Here is a 13,247-nt window from a genome sequence, read left to right as displayed (position 1 = left end):
GTTATATGACTGCTAGGCTACTAGATTCAGATAACAGGTAGAAGCAATATCACTCTGCAGGCCAAAGACGTTGCTCAACACAAGCCTAGTTTATGTAATCCACACGTAATGATGCATAAAACAGACTTAAGCTATGGACCGTGCGATAAGTACTGTGATCTATTTTGTGTTAGACTAGATAGGTAGGAGTTCTAATCTCACTCCAAGCCACTCAGTGTGTGTGTTGGTGTATTTGTGTGTATTTCCCTGCAAAACAGCTGAGAATCCCTCACTGAGTACCAAACTGCAATGGTGCTGCACTTTTTGGCCTTGGAAGTTGGTCCCACCCTCCACACTGCCCTCTTCTACAATTTCTGCTGACATTATATACCTTAAGACTACAAAGTGCCATGCTAATGTTAGATTTACATAGTGGTGTGTGTGTCTGATAAGTACTGTGATCTATAGCATTTTACATTAGATAGGTAGGGGTTATAATCATACTCCAGACCTCTTGGTGTGTGTGTGTGTGTGTGTGTGTGTGTGTGTGTGTGTGTGTGTGTGTGTGTGTGTGTGTGTGTGCTGTGCATTGTCTTGCAAACATTAATCGGAGCTGTTGCTATTCTCAATGTAGCCAGGTTTGTGTGTGTGGCTCTTAGAGCATTTTACATCAGCTTATGGAATCATAGGATCTTTGAACTTTAGGAGCCTAATGGCCCTAGAGCCATTACAATACCAGCCACATTTTTACCCACATTGCCCCTGTCTACAAGGGACACATGCAGAAGCCCTGTGGTGAAATGACAGTCATTCAGCCAATCATACAGATGGAATCTGATGAGGCCCAATGAGCTGATCTGTTTGCCAATAGGCAGGAGTCTCTTTCACAGGTATGTTAAAGTCTATGAGATAGATCTCTCCCACCACCATGTATTAGTAATGTCACATACCAGGTTAACCTTACAGTGAATAATTTGTGTACCATACCACCTACAGATATGCAGCATTTCCAATCAAGCAGGGTCGCACATTGCCCCATAAGCAAGGCAGAGATCACCTCTGAGTAGTCTATATGCTACAGGTTACAATGACAGTGATTTCAGATGATCCCCATTGAACAGATACAAGTGAAGGTCCCTTGTGAGGGACCATTGTGTTACATTACCAAATGGCCATTGCACTCAAATATTAACATGCTGAAGGAAGAGTACATGGAAGTAATGATTATGTCAATTTCGGGTGACTGTGCCTTCAGTTATGACATATGATTCCCGTGTTACCACTGAAGAGACATTGTGATCTCATGTACATTATTTTTAAACCTGTGTGGCCAGGCCTATGTACCCAGGGCTATCACCCCTAATATGTATATCAGATATTGCTACTGATGTGCTACTTACCAGGAACATTGGTGTTGCCAATGGAAATTATACTACATATATATTTTCATGGAGTTTATGGCCATTAGTATGTCAACACGTATTTGTTCATCAATACCCTCTTGTAGGATATTGACATAACTCACAGATTTTATGATGGCTCAGTTTGCAGGCATCAGCCAATGTTGTCAGCCACAGGCAGTCAGTTTTCACTTATATCATAGTTAAATGCATTCCAGACAGTACAGGACCCACAACTGAGCCCTGTTGAACACTGCTGGTTAAAGATCAGCTATTGGAAGCAGATACCCCTATTTTGAGTATTTGTTCCATCAGTGACACACTTAGTGACCCCTATAATGATATTAGCGTGGATTCCTAAGTGGGTGCTTTTGTCAATGATGCCTGAGTGGGGGATAGAGTAAAATGGCTTGGCTAAGTCCAGGAGGTTGTATGCCCTGATGTCTTCTCACCCAGGTCCTTAGTGACTGCCTCAGACATGTCCACCAGGTTTAACAGCCATGATTTTCCTGTCAGAAATCCAAACTGTGTACAGTCAACTGTTTGTAGATTACAGATATGTTTGCTGATCAGCTCCATGATGATTTGCCCCATGGGTTTACAGATATGTCTACTCAGGAAAATACATCTATAGTTCCAGTTGTCGGTGGATGCACCACCTCTGTGCAAGGGAATAACAATTGCCGTTGTCCAGTCAGCTGGGGTACAGCCAGTGGTTACAGTATGATTCGAAGGAGTTCCCACCGGTGTTAGTAATCCTTGTTGGATCCCACGTAGGATGCAGCCTTGAAGGTTAACATGTCCAATAGATACTGTGTATCCCCCATAGACAGGCCAGTTATGACCTGCTCTGTAGATACAGAAGGTATGGGACAGGTTGTAGGAATGTCATGTGACACATGTGGCAGGGACGGGGGAGTGAGTTTGACACAGAACATGTGGGACAACAGGTTAGCTATGAGTAAAGATCCATTATATGTGGTATCATTAAGTTCACCAACAATTTAGACCTTTCCTCTGAGGTTACACATGTAACTACACTGTACATTGTGGTTCTGCTTTGTGTGGGAGTAGTTTTGTCATGTACTGTTACTGCACAACATCACAACAACACTATGTGCTTGTTTTAGCTGAGGAGGGTGTGCCTCCAGTTTAGGGGGACACCCTCACCCCAACCATCACACAGCAATGCCCACTTCTTATTGTACAGCCTGCTAATAGCAGTTGTTCACCAGGCAGGTTTGCTATGCCATGAGTAGTTTATTTTCCTCCTGTCAGGTACAGCAGAGTCTATGCAGTTATACTGCTGCTTACATAAAGCATGAGTGTACAGCTCTGCATACTTGCCTGTCCCATCAGAGGAGGGAGGTGCAGTCATACTATGTAAGCCATCCTATAGGAAGTAATAAATTGCTTTGTTGAAGTATATTTCTGTATTTTCTGCAAGGGGCAGTTCAGGTCTGTTACATTGTTTTAATGAGACTGATCTGTGGTCATATCTCACAAGGAGGACCTTACAGTGGGAAGCTGCAGTCATCATCCATATTGGTAAACACATGATGCACTACATTGGTGCCCCTTGCAGGGATGTCACGCCACTGGTCTAGGACACTGTAGTTAAGGACCTGGACTAACCTTTGGGCAAGTGAGCTTCAGCATGACTAATCAACACAGTTGGTGGTTACTTAATGTCACTCCAAATCATGATGCACTGATATATCTTGATAGACACAAGTACATTCAAATAAGCACAATGGGTGTCTGGATTCATAGAGCTGCTCCTTTAGCTGGCAATGGCTTGATTATGTGCCCTTCTAGCAGTGAATAGCACTTACAGTGTCTCCGGGAAATCACAGTGTTTCACCAAATCTGGATGTGTATCTTAATGAATATGTGTACACCACCTGTATTACCTTGCACACTGTCAGTTTGAGGTCTGAACATGTGGAAAGATGTGTAGTCTGGTATTACTGTGGTGATGTCCACAGCCTTGAACCAGGTGTCTTTGACTGCACAAATATCCGTATATTCCAAGGTGGAGACACCTTCCACATAATGGGGTTTAGTGTTGCCATTCCCAGTGTGTAGCAGTATAACTGTGATGTTGTGTAAAGATGGCATTCTCATTGGAAAGTTTTCCCTCCAGACAATGCCTATAAGATGCACTGTGGGGGTGACAGCATCCTTGGCCAGTACTCAACATCCCAGGGTGAGACATGAAGACCATCTCTGGCAAAGCATTGACATCTGTTGAGCAAGTTATCTCAGACAGACATGTAGTGGACCCCCTTACAATGACACCACACACTAAGGCAATTATTGACATCCATCATTTTACATGTGTATTGTGCTATCATCCTAGGTGAGGGTCAAATGCAGGAGAAACCTATGGGCATACTTGCAAGAGACACAGAGTGTCTACACTCAGTCATGTGTCTACATGCAGTCCAGTGACATATGCCCCTAGTCGTACACACCTGCAGGAACTATGATGTCATCTTTACATTACCTGATATTCCTTGAGTTGCAGCAATATGTGGTATGGTGTATCATGTCAACCCACACACAGGTAACTGTGATCTTTCCCATATGTAGCCTCATGACATGGGCATCAATGTGTCTCATGATGTAATCAACTTTGAAGAATAGGTTTGATTTTATGGTTCACCTCAGGTGTTTGACCGGTGACTCACTGGTGCATGTAGTATTATGTGTACTGTGCTCTCCAGAGATAAGATTATGTGTACTGAGCTTGCATATGGTTTTCTGAGGTGTCTGTTGTTTGGGAATGTATCTGGTAGGGAGCTCCACATATGCTGGCATGTGTGATATAGGTGTTGGTGGAGAAGGAGGTGAGCTATGCACGTTGCCAAAATGCTTATTGCCATATGTACTGACTGTTATTTGAGACACCATGGAATCAAGGTTTGAAATACAGTCACATCTGTCACACGTTGTGTTTGTGTGGCATAGGAGTAGAGGGGTAGGGACAATTTCCACATCTCATCAGCAGTCATTGATAGTGCCATTAGCAATACAGTCATGCTTGTGTGTACATCACAGCATGACATTAGGCAGTGTCATGACAGATGATGAAATGTAACATGTCACCTTTATGTATGTCCCATAAAGTAACACAGCACCTGACAGTGTGCCATACCATGCTTTGCCAGACATGTATGTGGATCTTGGATTGATCATAATCCTGTTATTAGGCTTGGTCACAACACTACATCTACAAATGTGACACTGTGCAAGTCCAGCAAAGTTAGGGTCATGCTGCACACCCTTGGGGATGACAACCTGAAATACAATGTTTGTAGGCACTCCTTGCAGTAATGATCTGGATGTCTATGCATGCACAGAGGACTTGTTCAACTTTGCTGACATTATGTTGGCCTTGCAAGCATACCATGCCTGTCAAGCAACCAGACTGCAATCTGGTTGTCGCGTGACATGGTGTGGGAACACAGACATGTGTTCCAGATACATAACTGTGCAATATGACATACTTAGGACATGTGGCAGGTGGACACACTTTGGCCAAAGGTGGCCAGTCCTCTGCAGTAGACCTCAGAGCCATGTCATGTAGATATCCACTATTAAGCTGTTGAAGGGAAGGATGCATGAATTGCTGTGACACTGTCACATAACATGGACCATTGCTGCTTGTTTCAGCATGCTTGGACAGCTATGTCACTAGACATTGCACATTATATTTTGAAGCTGCAGCTGTGCTCCTAATCATCAACTGGTCAGTTCCCTAGTGACATACCACCAACCCTGGTATAGAAGTCATAATACATGCAAAAGACAAATGATTGCTCAGGTCGCTAATCAATGCATCTACCTGGAAAAGGGTATGTGAAACCTATGAAGCCTTTCATGATGTGGGACAACTATGTGGATGAACAAACTGGCTGTGTCCTGTTTCTCATCATGAGCTTTGTAGTAACATTTTGCATCTGATGACAGAAAAAGTGTTGGAGCATGGTATCCCAGGAGATAGTGGTTGTGGCAAGACCAGTATTAGTAACAGCCAGGCACCAGCAATTCAGGGGGCTCCCCTGCTTTCCATATTCTTCACAAGGTAACTGTGTACTTTCTGTACACACTGCTTGAATACTGTCCATCTGCAGAATACCAGTGTAAAACTTCCCGTCTTACCTTCACAAGGTATACATATTATCCTTCCCTCCACTGCTTGTCTGTGCTCTGTAAAGACACCTTGGAGGACTATTTTATTGGAACATGATGGAAGTAACTGTAATACTTAGTTGCACAGAGGACAGCTAGCATATAGTGCCAAGCAGTGTTCCCAGATCTCTCAGTTGTCTGATATGTAAAGCCATGAAAGGAGTTAGCATGGATACAATCAGTAACAATGTCATACACCTACTGACACTGGACCAAACAAGTTTGTTTTGCTCAAGAGCAGATCATGCCTACCTACCCTAACTGGTGGACCTCATTGAGTGGTAAACTATGCAATGGATGAGTTGAATATGACTCACTCCACCTACCATTGCCTGATAAGGTGTTTCACAATATTAGGTCATCAGGCCTTGCTGAAAACTGTGTAGGTTATTTTCTAGAGTGGTATGTCAGCTGGTGGATAGCCAAGTATCTGATAGTCATAATCTGGGAAAATATTATTGGGTAGTCCAATGCTACAATGATGCCATCCACCAGTGGACTTCACTCAGACATCATTAATGGAGTACCCCTTCTAGCTATTCCCTTCTCTGCAGTCACGGCCACTGTCAGTGACCTCTGACTGACTACATCGGCAGGTGATTTCAAATTAGAAGCTGTCACTGAATCCCACACAGAACCAACAGTTATCCAGGATGACCTGAGACATACATTCAGTTGTTTTCAGAGCCACTGACAAATAGTGGATGCCAAGAACTGCACAATACTATCCTTTTGGAAGTCATCCACCCCTGGAAAATATAGTAGTGTCAGCTTACCACACACAGTTGAGCTATTATTCATGGACTAATGGACACAGAGACTAATGTAGCCTTTGACTTTCACTGGTCAGTAAGATGCAGGGATCCATTCAATTTTGTACAACCTATACAGAAGGGTATGACATGTAAATCCCAGACTGTCATTGTTATACTGTATTTGGCACTCATCACACCTACAGTATCACTGAGAGCAAAAGCACCTTTGCTATTTGACTACACATGCATATCTTACAACTGTAGCAGCCACACAGGTTCCATGGTAAACCAATACATATTGTAGATAATATGTTCTATGCAGACCATGTCAAGACCATGCATGTGTAGTCTGTCTCCTACATGCTTTGGAAGGGCTGAGTATGGCTGCCATATAGGGAGGTGTCAGATCCCACTGTGTACCTCCCGCTTATCCAAGGCAGAACTAACACATGTAGTACCTGTTCTACACACCTACACCTTCACTGTGGAATAAATAGTACATGCTGGAGAGACAGGTATGTAACCCAGACACTACACCCTATATGTAACAGGCTCTCCATGCATGTGAAGCACATGTCTGCTGTAATACACATCATGCGCAAGTTACACAATGTGATGCAGAACAAGATAATCATAACTTTTGTAGGACAAATGTCTGTAATGGACACAGAAAATTTGTAGATGGGTCATCTCCATCACCACAGCTTGTAGATGTGTTAGCTCCCAAAACCCTTGTGACACTTATCAAGGGTATCAGACCTTTTCAGAGATTAGTGATACGTGAGTAGGCTGAATGATGCATTGTCCTTGTTAGCCTGTTATATACATATGAACCTATGGAGCCATGCAGCTATAGTGCAGTACCTTTCTGAAGACATATTTCTTCTGTGCTGATATTCCATCCCATGCTGTGATGTCTATGGGTTTATTGCCATATGTTTCTGTAGGTGTCCACCACAGACTCCTGAAACTGAACCATAAACAGGTCTGTGACACACCTTTCACTGTGTAAATATACAGCCATTACAACATCATACACCATAAGGTGCACAAAATAATGTGGCTTACTCATTACAAATGTCAGCATACAGTATCTGTCAGTGACCAGTATAAGTGCCATGGCAAAGGCAACAATGGATTACACAATTACATATTAATTTATCATCATTTAAGGTATCATCACTTGCACAGGGTGTTGTGTGGGGGTGCAGGAAGCCTAGGCTGATCAATAGGTTGAAAGTATGTGTGTGAGTTATGAAAGGAAGCAGGCAAGATGGACGATGGAAATGTGCCGTGTGTGTGTCTATAGGTGACCTGATTTTGAAAGTGGTGTGTGAGTGTGTTTATGAACACTGTCAAGCTCAGTGCTAGACCTACATGTGTATATGTTGGACAGATGTGAACCATGCATGGTAGAGCTGAGCTGATAGTTCACTGTCTCCATCCCTAAACAAGGGAACTGGCTCTGCCAGGAGTTGCGATGACACCTCCATACCCAAAGTCAGAAATGGTGCTAGTACCAGACAGTGACTGCTGTCTGTCTGTCTGCTGGGGCCATGTCCTCCATGGGAATGCCCAGGACCTCAAACCCATGGCCTGCCAAATCTTGGTGTGAACAGCACACTCTCCTCTGGAGCACTAAATGTACTACCACTATAGGAGCGTGATTGTGCATGGCCACTTGGACTCTCAGAAGATGGAGTGTCTGACCTATGTCCATGAGTTCAACACTCAACTCCAACCAGACATTCCATCACAGACACTTTGCGTTCCAAGACAGATATTCGGTGATCTGTCTCAAACTAAAGTCTTTCTACTGCATCGGTGAACCAATCCAGGGTATCAGCAATGCAGTGGAGGCAGTCATGGATGTCAGACTATGCTGCATCCATAACCCTGATCATTCATCTGGAGTTTCTTTTGGAACATACCTGTGCCTCCATGATGGCCGAAAACATATGCTGAGTGACCTGTGATGACACACCTGCAACAGGTGGTGGAAGGACAGCAGGCCTCCCTATGAGCACCCCTATCAATCTGCCTGTGTGGAACCTTGCTGGCTGTCTGGCTATGGCCAGTGTCGACACTCACTGGAGCTATAGTTGCCACACTTTCCTGTTCAATGTCCCTACCCACTGACTGTCTAATATCTGTGGCCTCCGGGACTGTGTAAGTTTAGGCATACTGACTGTGTGTAGTAATAATGAAAGCAGAAGAGGGATGTAAACCTCTGGGACAGATTCAGTCCCTGAAACCCCCAACTGTGCCTCACTTTGCCCACCATTATCATCAGAGTCTGAAGAGACACTGGCATCGGGTTGTGTAGGGGACAGAGATGAACCCCTCCAGTCACCTGTGATAAAAAAGGAAAAAGCAGTGCATTAATACCTGCTCTATTATACTCTGCAGTACTATGTTGAAATATATGTAAAGCTGTATACACTGTTGTCACTATTACAGGCCTGTTTAACCCCCAACTTCATATAGCAGGACATGAGGACATTACTTTTTCCACAAACATCTGTAGTTCCTTGTAAATAAAAGCTCTTTAAATAATAATCTCATCAGCAACAATGAGGTACACTGTTGGCATTTGTGAAGACTCTGTACAACTGACACATATAGCAATCTGTACTGTTGGGACAAGACTGTCATATCTATCAGTGTGGTCACACCTACAAGGCATAAGTATGACTCTAAAGTGTGCAGAGTCAGAAAATATCTGTGCAGTTGGCAATCATGCCGACATTACATTAATCCAGCCAGCAGGCCTGAGATGACACTTTAATGAACACATTGTAGTAAATCTACATCTGTAACAAAACAGTGTTGTGCTTATCAGGAGCAGGACCACAGCCTTGTCTGATTCCTGATGGACCTGTGAAAAGTTGATGGAGAGATAATGTAAAGCCCACCACATGTTGCACTATAACAAGGTATTGCATCCATATATCTCACATTTACAGTAGCTACTTTGTTATTTGTTATGATGGTCAAAACCTGAGCATGAGATTCAAACTGCAGTTAAACTCCTCCCCCTAAAAACAAACACTTGACATCCACATAAAAGTATGTACACCCTGACACACTGAATGCTATAGTATTCCAATGCTGATCAAACTAAGCCTACCTGGAATTCCTCACTGGCCAAGAGTGGTTATTCCACTGCAAGACCTCCACCGGTGACACCATGATTCCTGGCCATATCTGCAGTTGTTCTGCATGCAGCATTTATCATATTTGCTGCTTGGTGTCAAACTTGCTCATATGTCCTGCTCTGGTGAACTATGGCATTAACATCAAGGACAAGGTCAGCCCACAATGCAGCCTGCTTGCTGTTCCCTGTTTTGCCTCCCCTGGACAGTAGGAGTTCATGGTGAGGACTGAGGCTTTCCAGGATTTTATCATTCTCAGCATCTGTAAAAGGGGCACGGCATTTTGCAACAACAAAATGGGAACAGATGTCAGGATCTGCACCCACCACACCCCCCATTACTTAAATATACCAACTCCGAGATCGCACTACATTGAAGTAAATGGAAATCTCCACCTACAGAGATTTCCATTTACATTTTAGATGTTTTGCACTTTCGGTGTACTCATGTTGAGAATATCGTATTCGATATTCTCGGACTTCAAGCACATAAAGTAAACCCAGGCTCATCCAGATTCTGCTACACTTTGCTGTGAGGGAAAGGTTAGTTTGCTTTTTATTTGTTGTATTTTGTATTACTTTATTGCCTTTTTCTATTTTGACTACTGTGATTTGTTTTCTTTACCTTGTGTTTTACTTGTATTCTGCTTTTAACTGCATATTAAAACTTGAAAAGAGACCACAGCTATGTCTCTTTTGAGTCAGGCAGATGTCTGGATCACATACGTGGGAGTACACTATGTAGAGATACATCAAGAACAGAATGGCTGGCAGTATTCACTGACTGATCACACATGTCATATTCCGCAGTGTGCAAACATACTAAAGGTGTGGATACAACTATGATACTAGCAATAGTCAGCTATTCCAGAAAAGAGACCACAGTTCTGTCTCTTGTGAGTCAGGCAGAAATCAGAACAGATCAATTAAGGACTCACACATAAGATAGAAGAGTTCAGTTAAGGTTAATCATCTGTGAATTGAGGGGGTGGAGTTAGGAGCTAAACCTTCTATTTAAGGGGTAAAATAAAACATTTCAGAGCTTTACTAGAAAGGCTCACCCATACTCTGCTACACTTTGATGTGAGGGAAAGGTTAGTTTGCCTTTTATTTCTTGTATTTTGTATTACTTTATTGCCTTTTTCTATTTTGACTACATTGATTTGTTTTCTTTACCTTGTGTCTTACTTGAATTCTGCTTTTAACTGCATATTAAAACTTGAAAAGAGACCACAGCTCTGTCTCTTGTGAGTCAGGCAGTAATCAGAACAGATCAATTAAGGACTCACACATAAGACAGAACAGATCAGTTAAGGTTACTCATCTGTGAACTGAGGGGATGGAGCTAAGAACTACACCTTCTATTTAAGGGGTAAAATAAAACATTTCAGAGCTTTACTAGAAAGACTCACCCAGACTCTGCTACATTTTGCTGTGAGGGAAAGGTTAGTTTGCTTTTTATTTGTTGTATTTTGTATTACTTTATTGCCTTTTCTATTTTGACTACTGTGATTTGTTTTCTTTACCTTGTGTTTTACTTGTATTCTGCTTTTAACTGCATATTAAAACTTGAAAATAGACCACATCTCTGTCTCTTGTGAGTCAGGCAGAAAATATTTTGTCACCCTTCCACCCAGTTAGTGATGTGCTCTTAAACACCACTGTCTTTCTAGTTGCCTGCCCCTTATGTTAATTTGACCATATATCTAATTTCCTCTCTGCTTTTACTGGCTTGTGTGAGTAAGCACAACATTATCATTTTGTGAAATCACTCCCCTTCAACTATTTAAATTTATTGGCCATCCTACTGTATTACATAGTACCAGAATACAAAAGTGACCACCCCCTTTCAATCTATCATGCTGTTTTAAAACCAGTGACTCTCCACTAAAAAAAATTTTTAGACAGGTAAAACTTAAGTTATCTATTTTCACATCTAACTCCTCTAGTGCACACTGCAGTGTTTAGAATAAACCATTTTTTTCATCTTACCTTTAAGCATCCCTGTGACTAGCACTTGCTCTAAGACCTGCTGGAAAGCACTAGGAAGCCTTAAACTAATACAAGCACTCAACTCTCCTTGTTAATAAGGAGAAATTAATCATAGGCGCTAAGCCTATAATTGCAAAGTACCTTGCTAAGGTAACGGAAAACATCTCTTGTACTTGACAAAAAAAGCACCAAACCAGGCATGTCCAAGAGTCAGCTTCCAGTGATTTCTCCTGTCCACCTGGTGAATCTGGACATACTGGGGCAATGCAGCAATTGCCTCATCTACACAGACAACCCTCTCCTCCTACCACACAACACTACAACCTGCAAGAGATGCACTTACATAGCCAAACTGGAAGCAAAGCCCTCTCCATCCAAGATTGTGCTAGACAGTCAAGAGGAGAAGGTTAGCACCCACACTACACCTCAAGCAACACATAGCCCTTCTATACCCACTCCACCAACACATTCATATAGCAATGTCTGAAATTCTCCAGGTGCAATTAACACTAGGTAAGACTGCAATCCAAATTGTAGCTTGCTACAGATCCCCCAACATGCCCAAAGATTCTCACTACACCTTTCTAAACATACTGGAAAATATTAAGATACAACCAAACACCCTAATACTGGGCGATTTCAACTACCCTGCTATTAACTGGGAAAATTACCCATGTACCAACACCTTTGCCCAATGGTTCTTGGAATTCATAAATTCCAATGCCTTGGATGAGCTAATCCATAGTCTCACCAGGGGCTCCAATATTCTAGACCTGGTCATTACCAACATGGAAAATCGATGTTCCACACCTATGGTCACCCCCCATTGGTCAGGTCTGACCATAAGCTAATCACCCTTGACATCCACATCCCTCCCCCACCCCCAGTAGGAAAACCACCATAAAAAACTTATCCAAAGCCAACTTCATGCTACTCAAGTCAGAAGTGACAAACTTCATGACACCCATGCAGATGGGAACTGAAATTTTGACTGCTGAATCCTACACTAAGGCACTATACGAGCACATCCACTCGTGCATGAATCGTGCCATCCCAACTAGAACCAAGATGCTCTCCTCCAAAAAAGGAAGCCAATATGGTGGTCCCCTGCCATAAACAAACTTTACAACAAAAGGAAGAAACTGTTGCAGAAAAGAGGAAAATCCCAGGATGCAAAAAACTCCCTTACCAGCCTCAGTAAGAAGCTGAGATCCCTCATAAAATCCTCCAAAGCTAGTCATGAAAATAAAATTGCCAAAGATTCCAAATACAACTACAAGGCATTCTGTAACTATGTCAAGACTCTAAATGGCAATGCTCAGATCTTCTCTGACCTACAATAGAATGGCATTAAATATACTGATCCCAAGGATATTGCCAACACCCTGACAGATCAATTCAGTGCTAACTTCACCCCCCTCTCACCTCCTAAAGGGCCCATCTCAATACTGAAAGATTGCCATATTTCAGTAATAACTGCCACACAAGTAAAAAACACACTCTCCAAAGCTAAGAATACAGCATCCATGGGACTAGATGACATCCCGGGCTGTGTACTACACAAACTAAAAAATAAAATGGACACCTCACCTAAGTGTCATGTTTAATCATAGCCTCACCTTAGGCTTCATGCCCTCTAAGTGGCACACAGCTACAGTTATCCCACTCCACAAGGGGGGATCCACATTGGATCCTGGGAACTACCACCCCATCAATCTGACAAGCCTGATCTGCAAGACCAAGGAAAGTATTATCATGGAACTTATAAAC

The sequence above is a fragment of the Protopterus annectens genome, chromosome 17.part0, assembly GCF_019279795.1.
Source record: "Protopterus annectens isolate FY-2018-M chromosome 17.part0, PAN1.0, whole genome shotgun sequence".
In the NCBI taxonomy this organism is placed as follows: Eukaryota; Metazoa; Chordata; order Ceratodontiformes; family Protopteridae; genus Protopterus; species Protopterus annectens.
Note: the sequence above shows the minus strand (reverse complement) of the source record.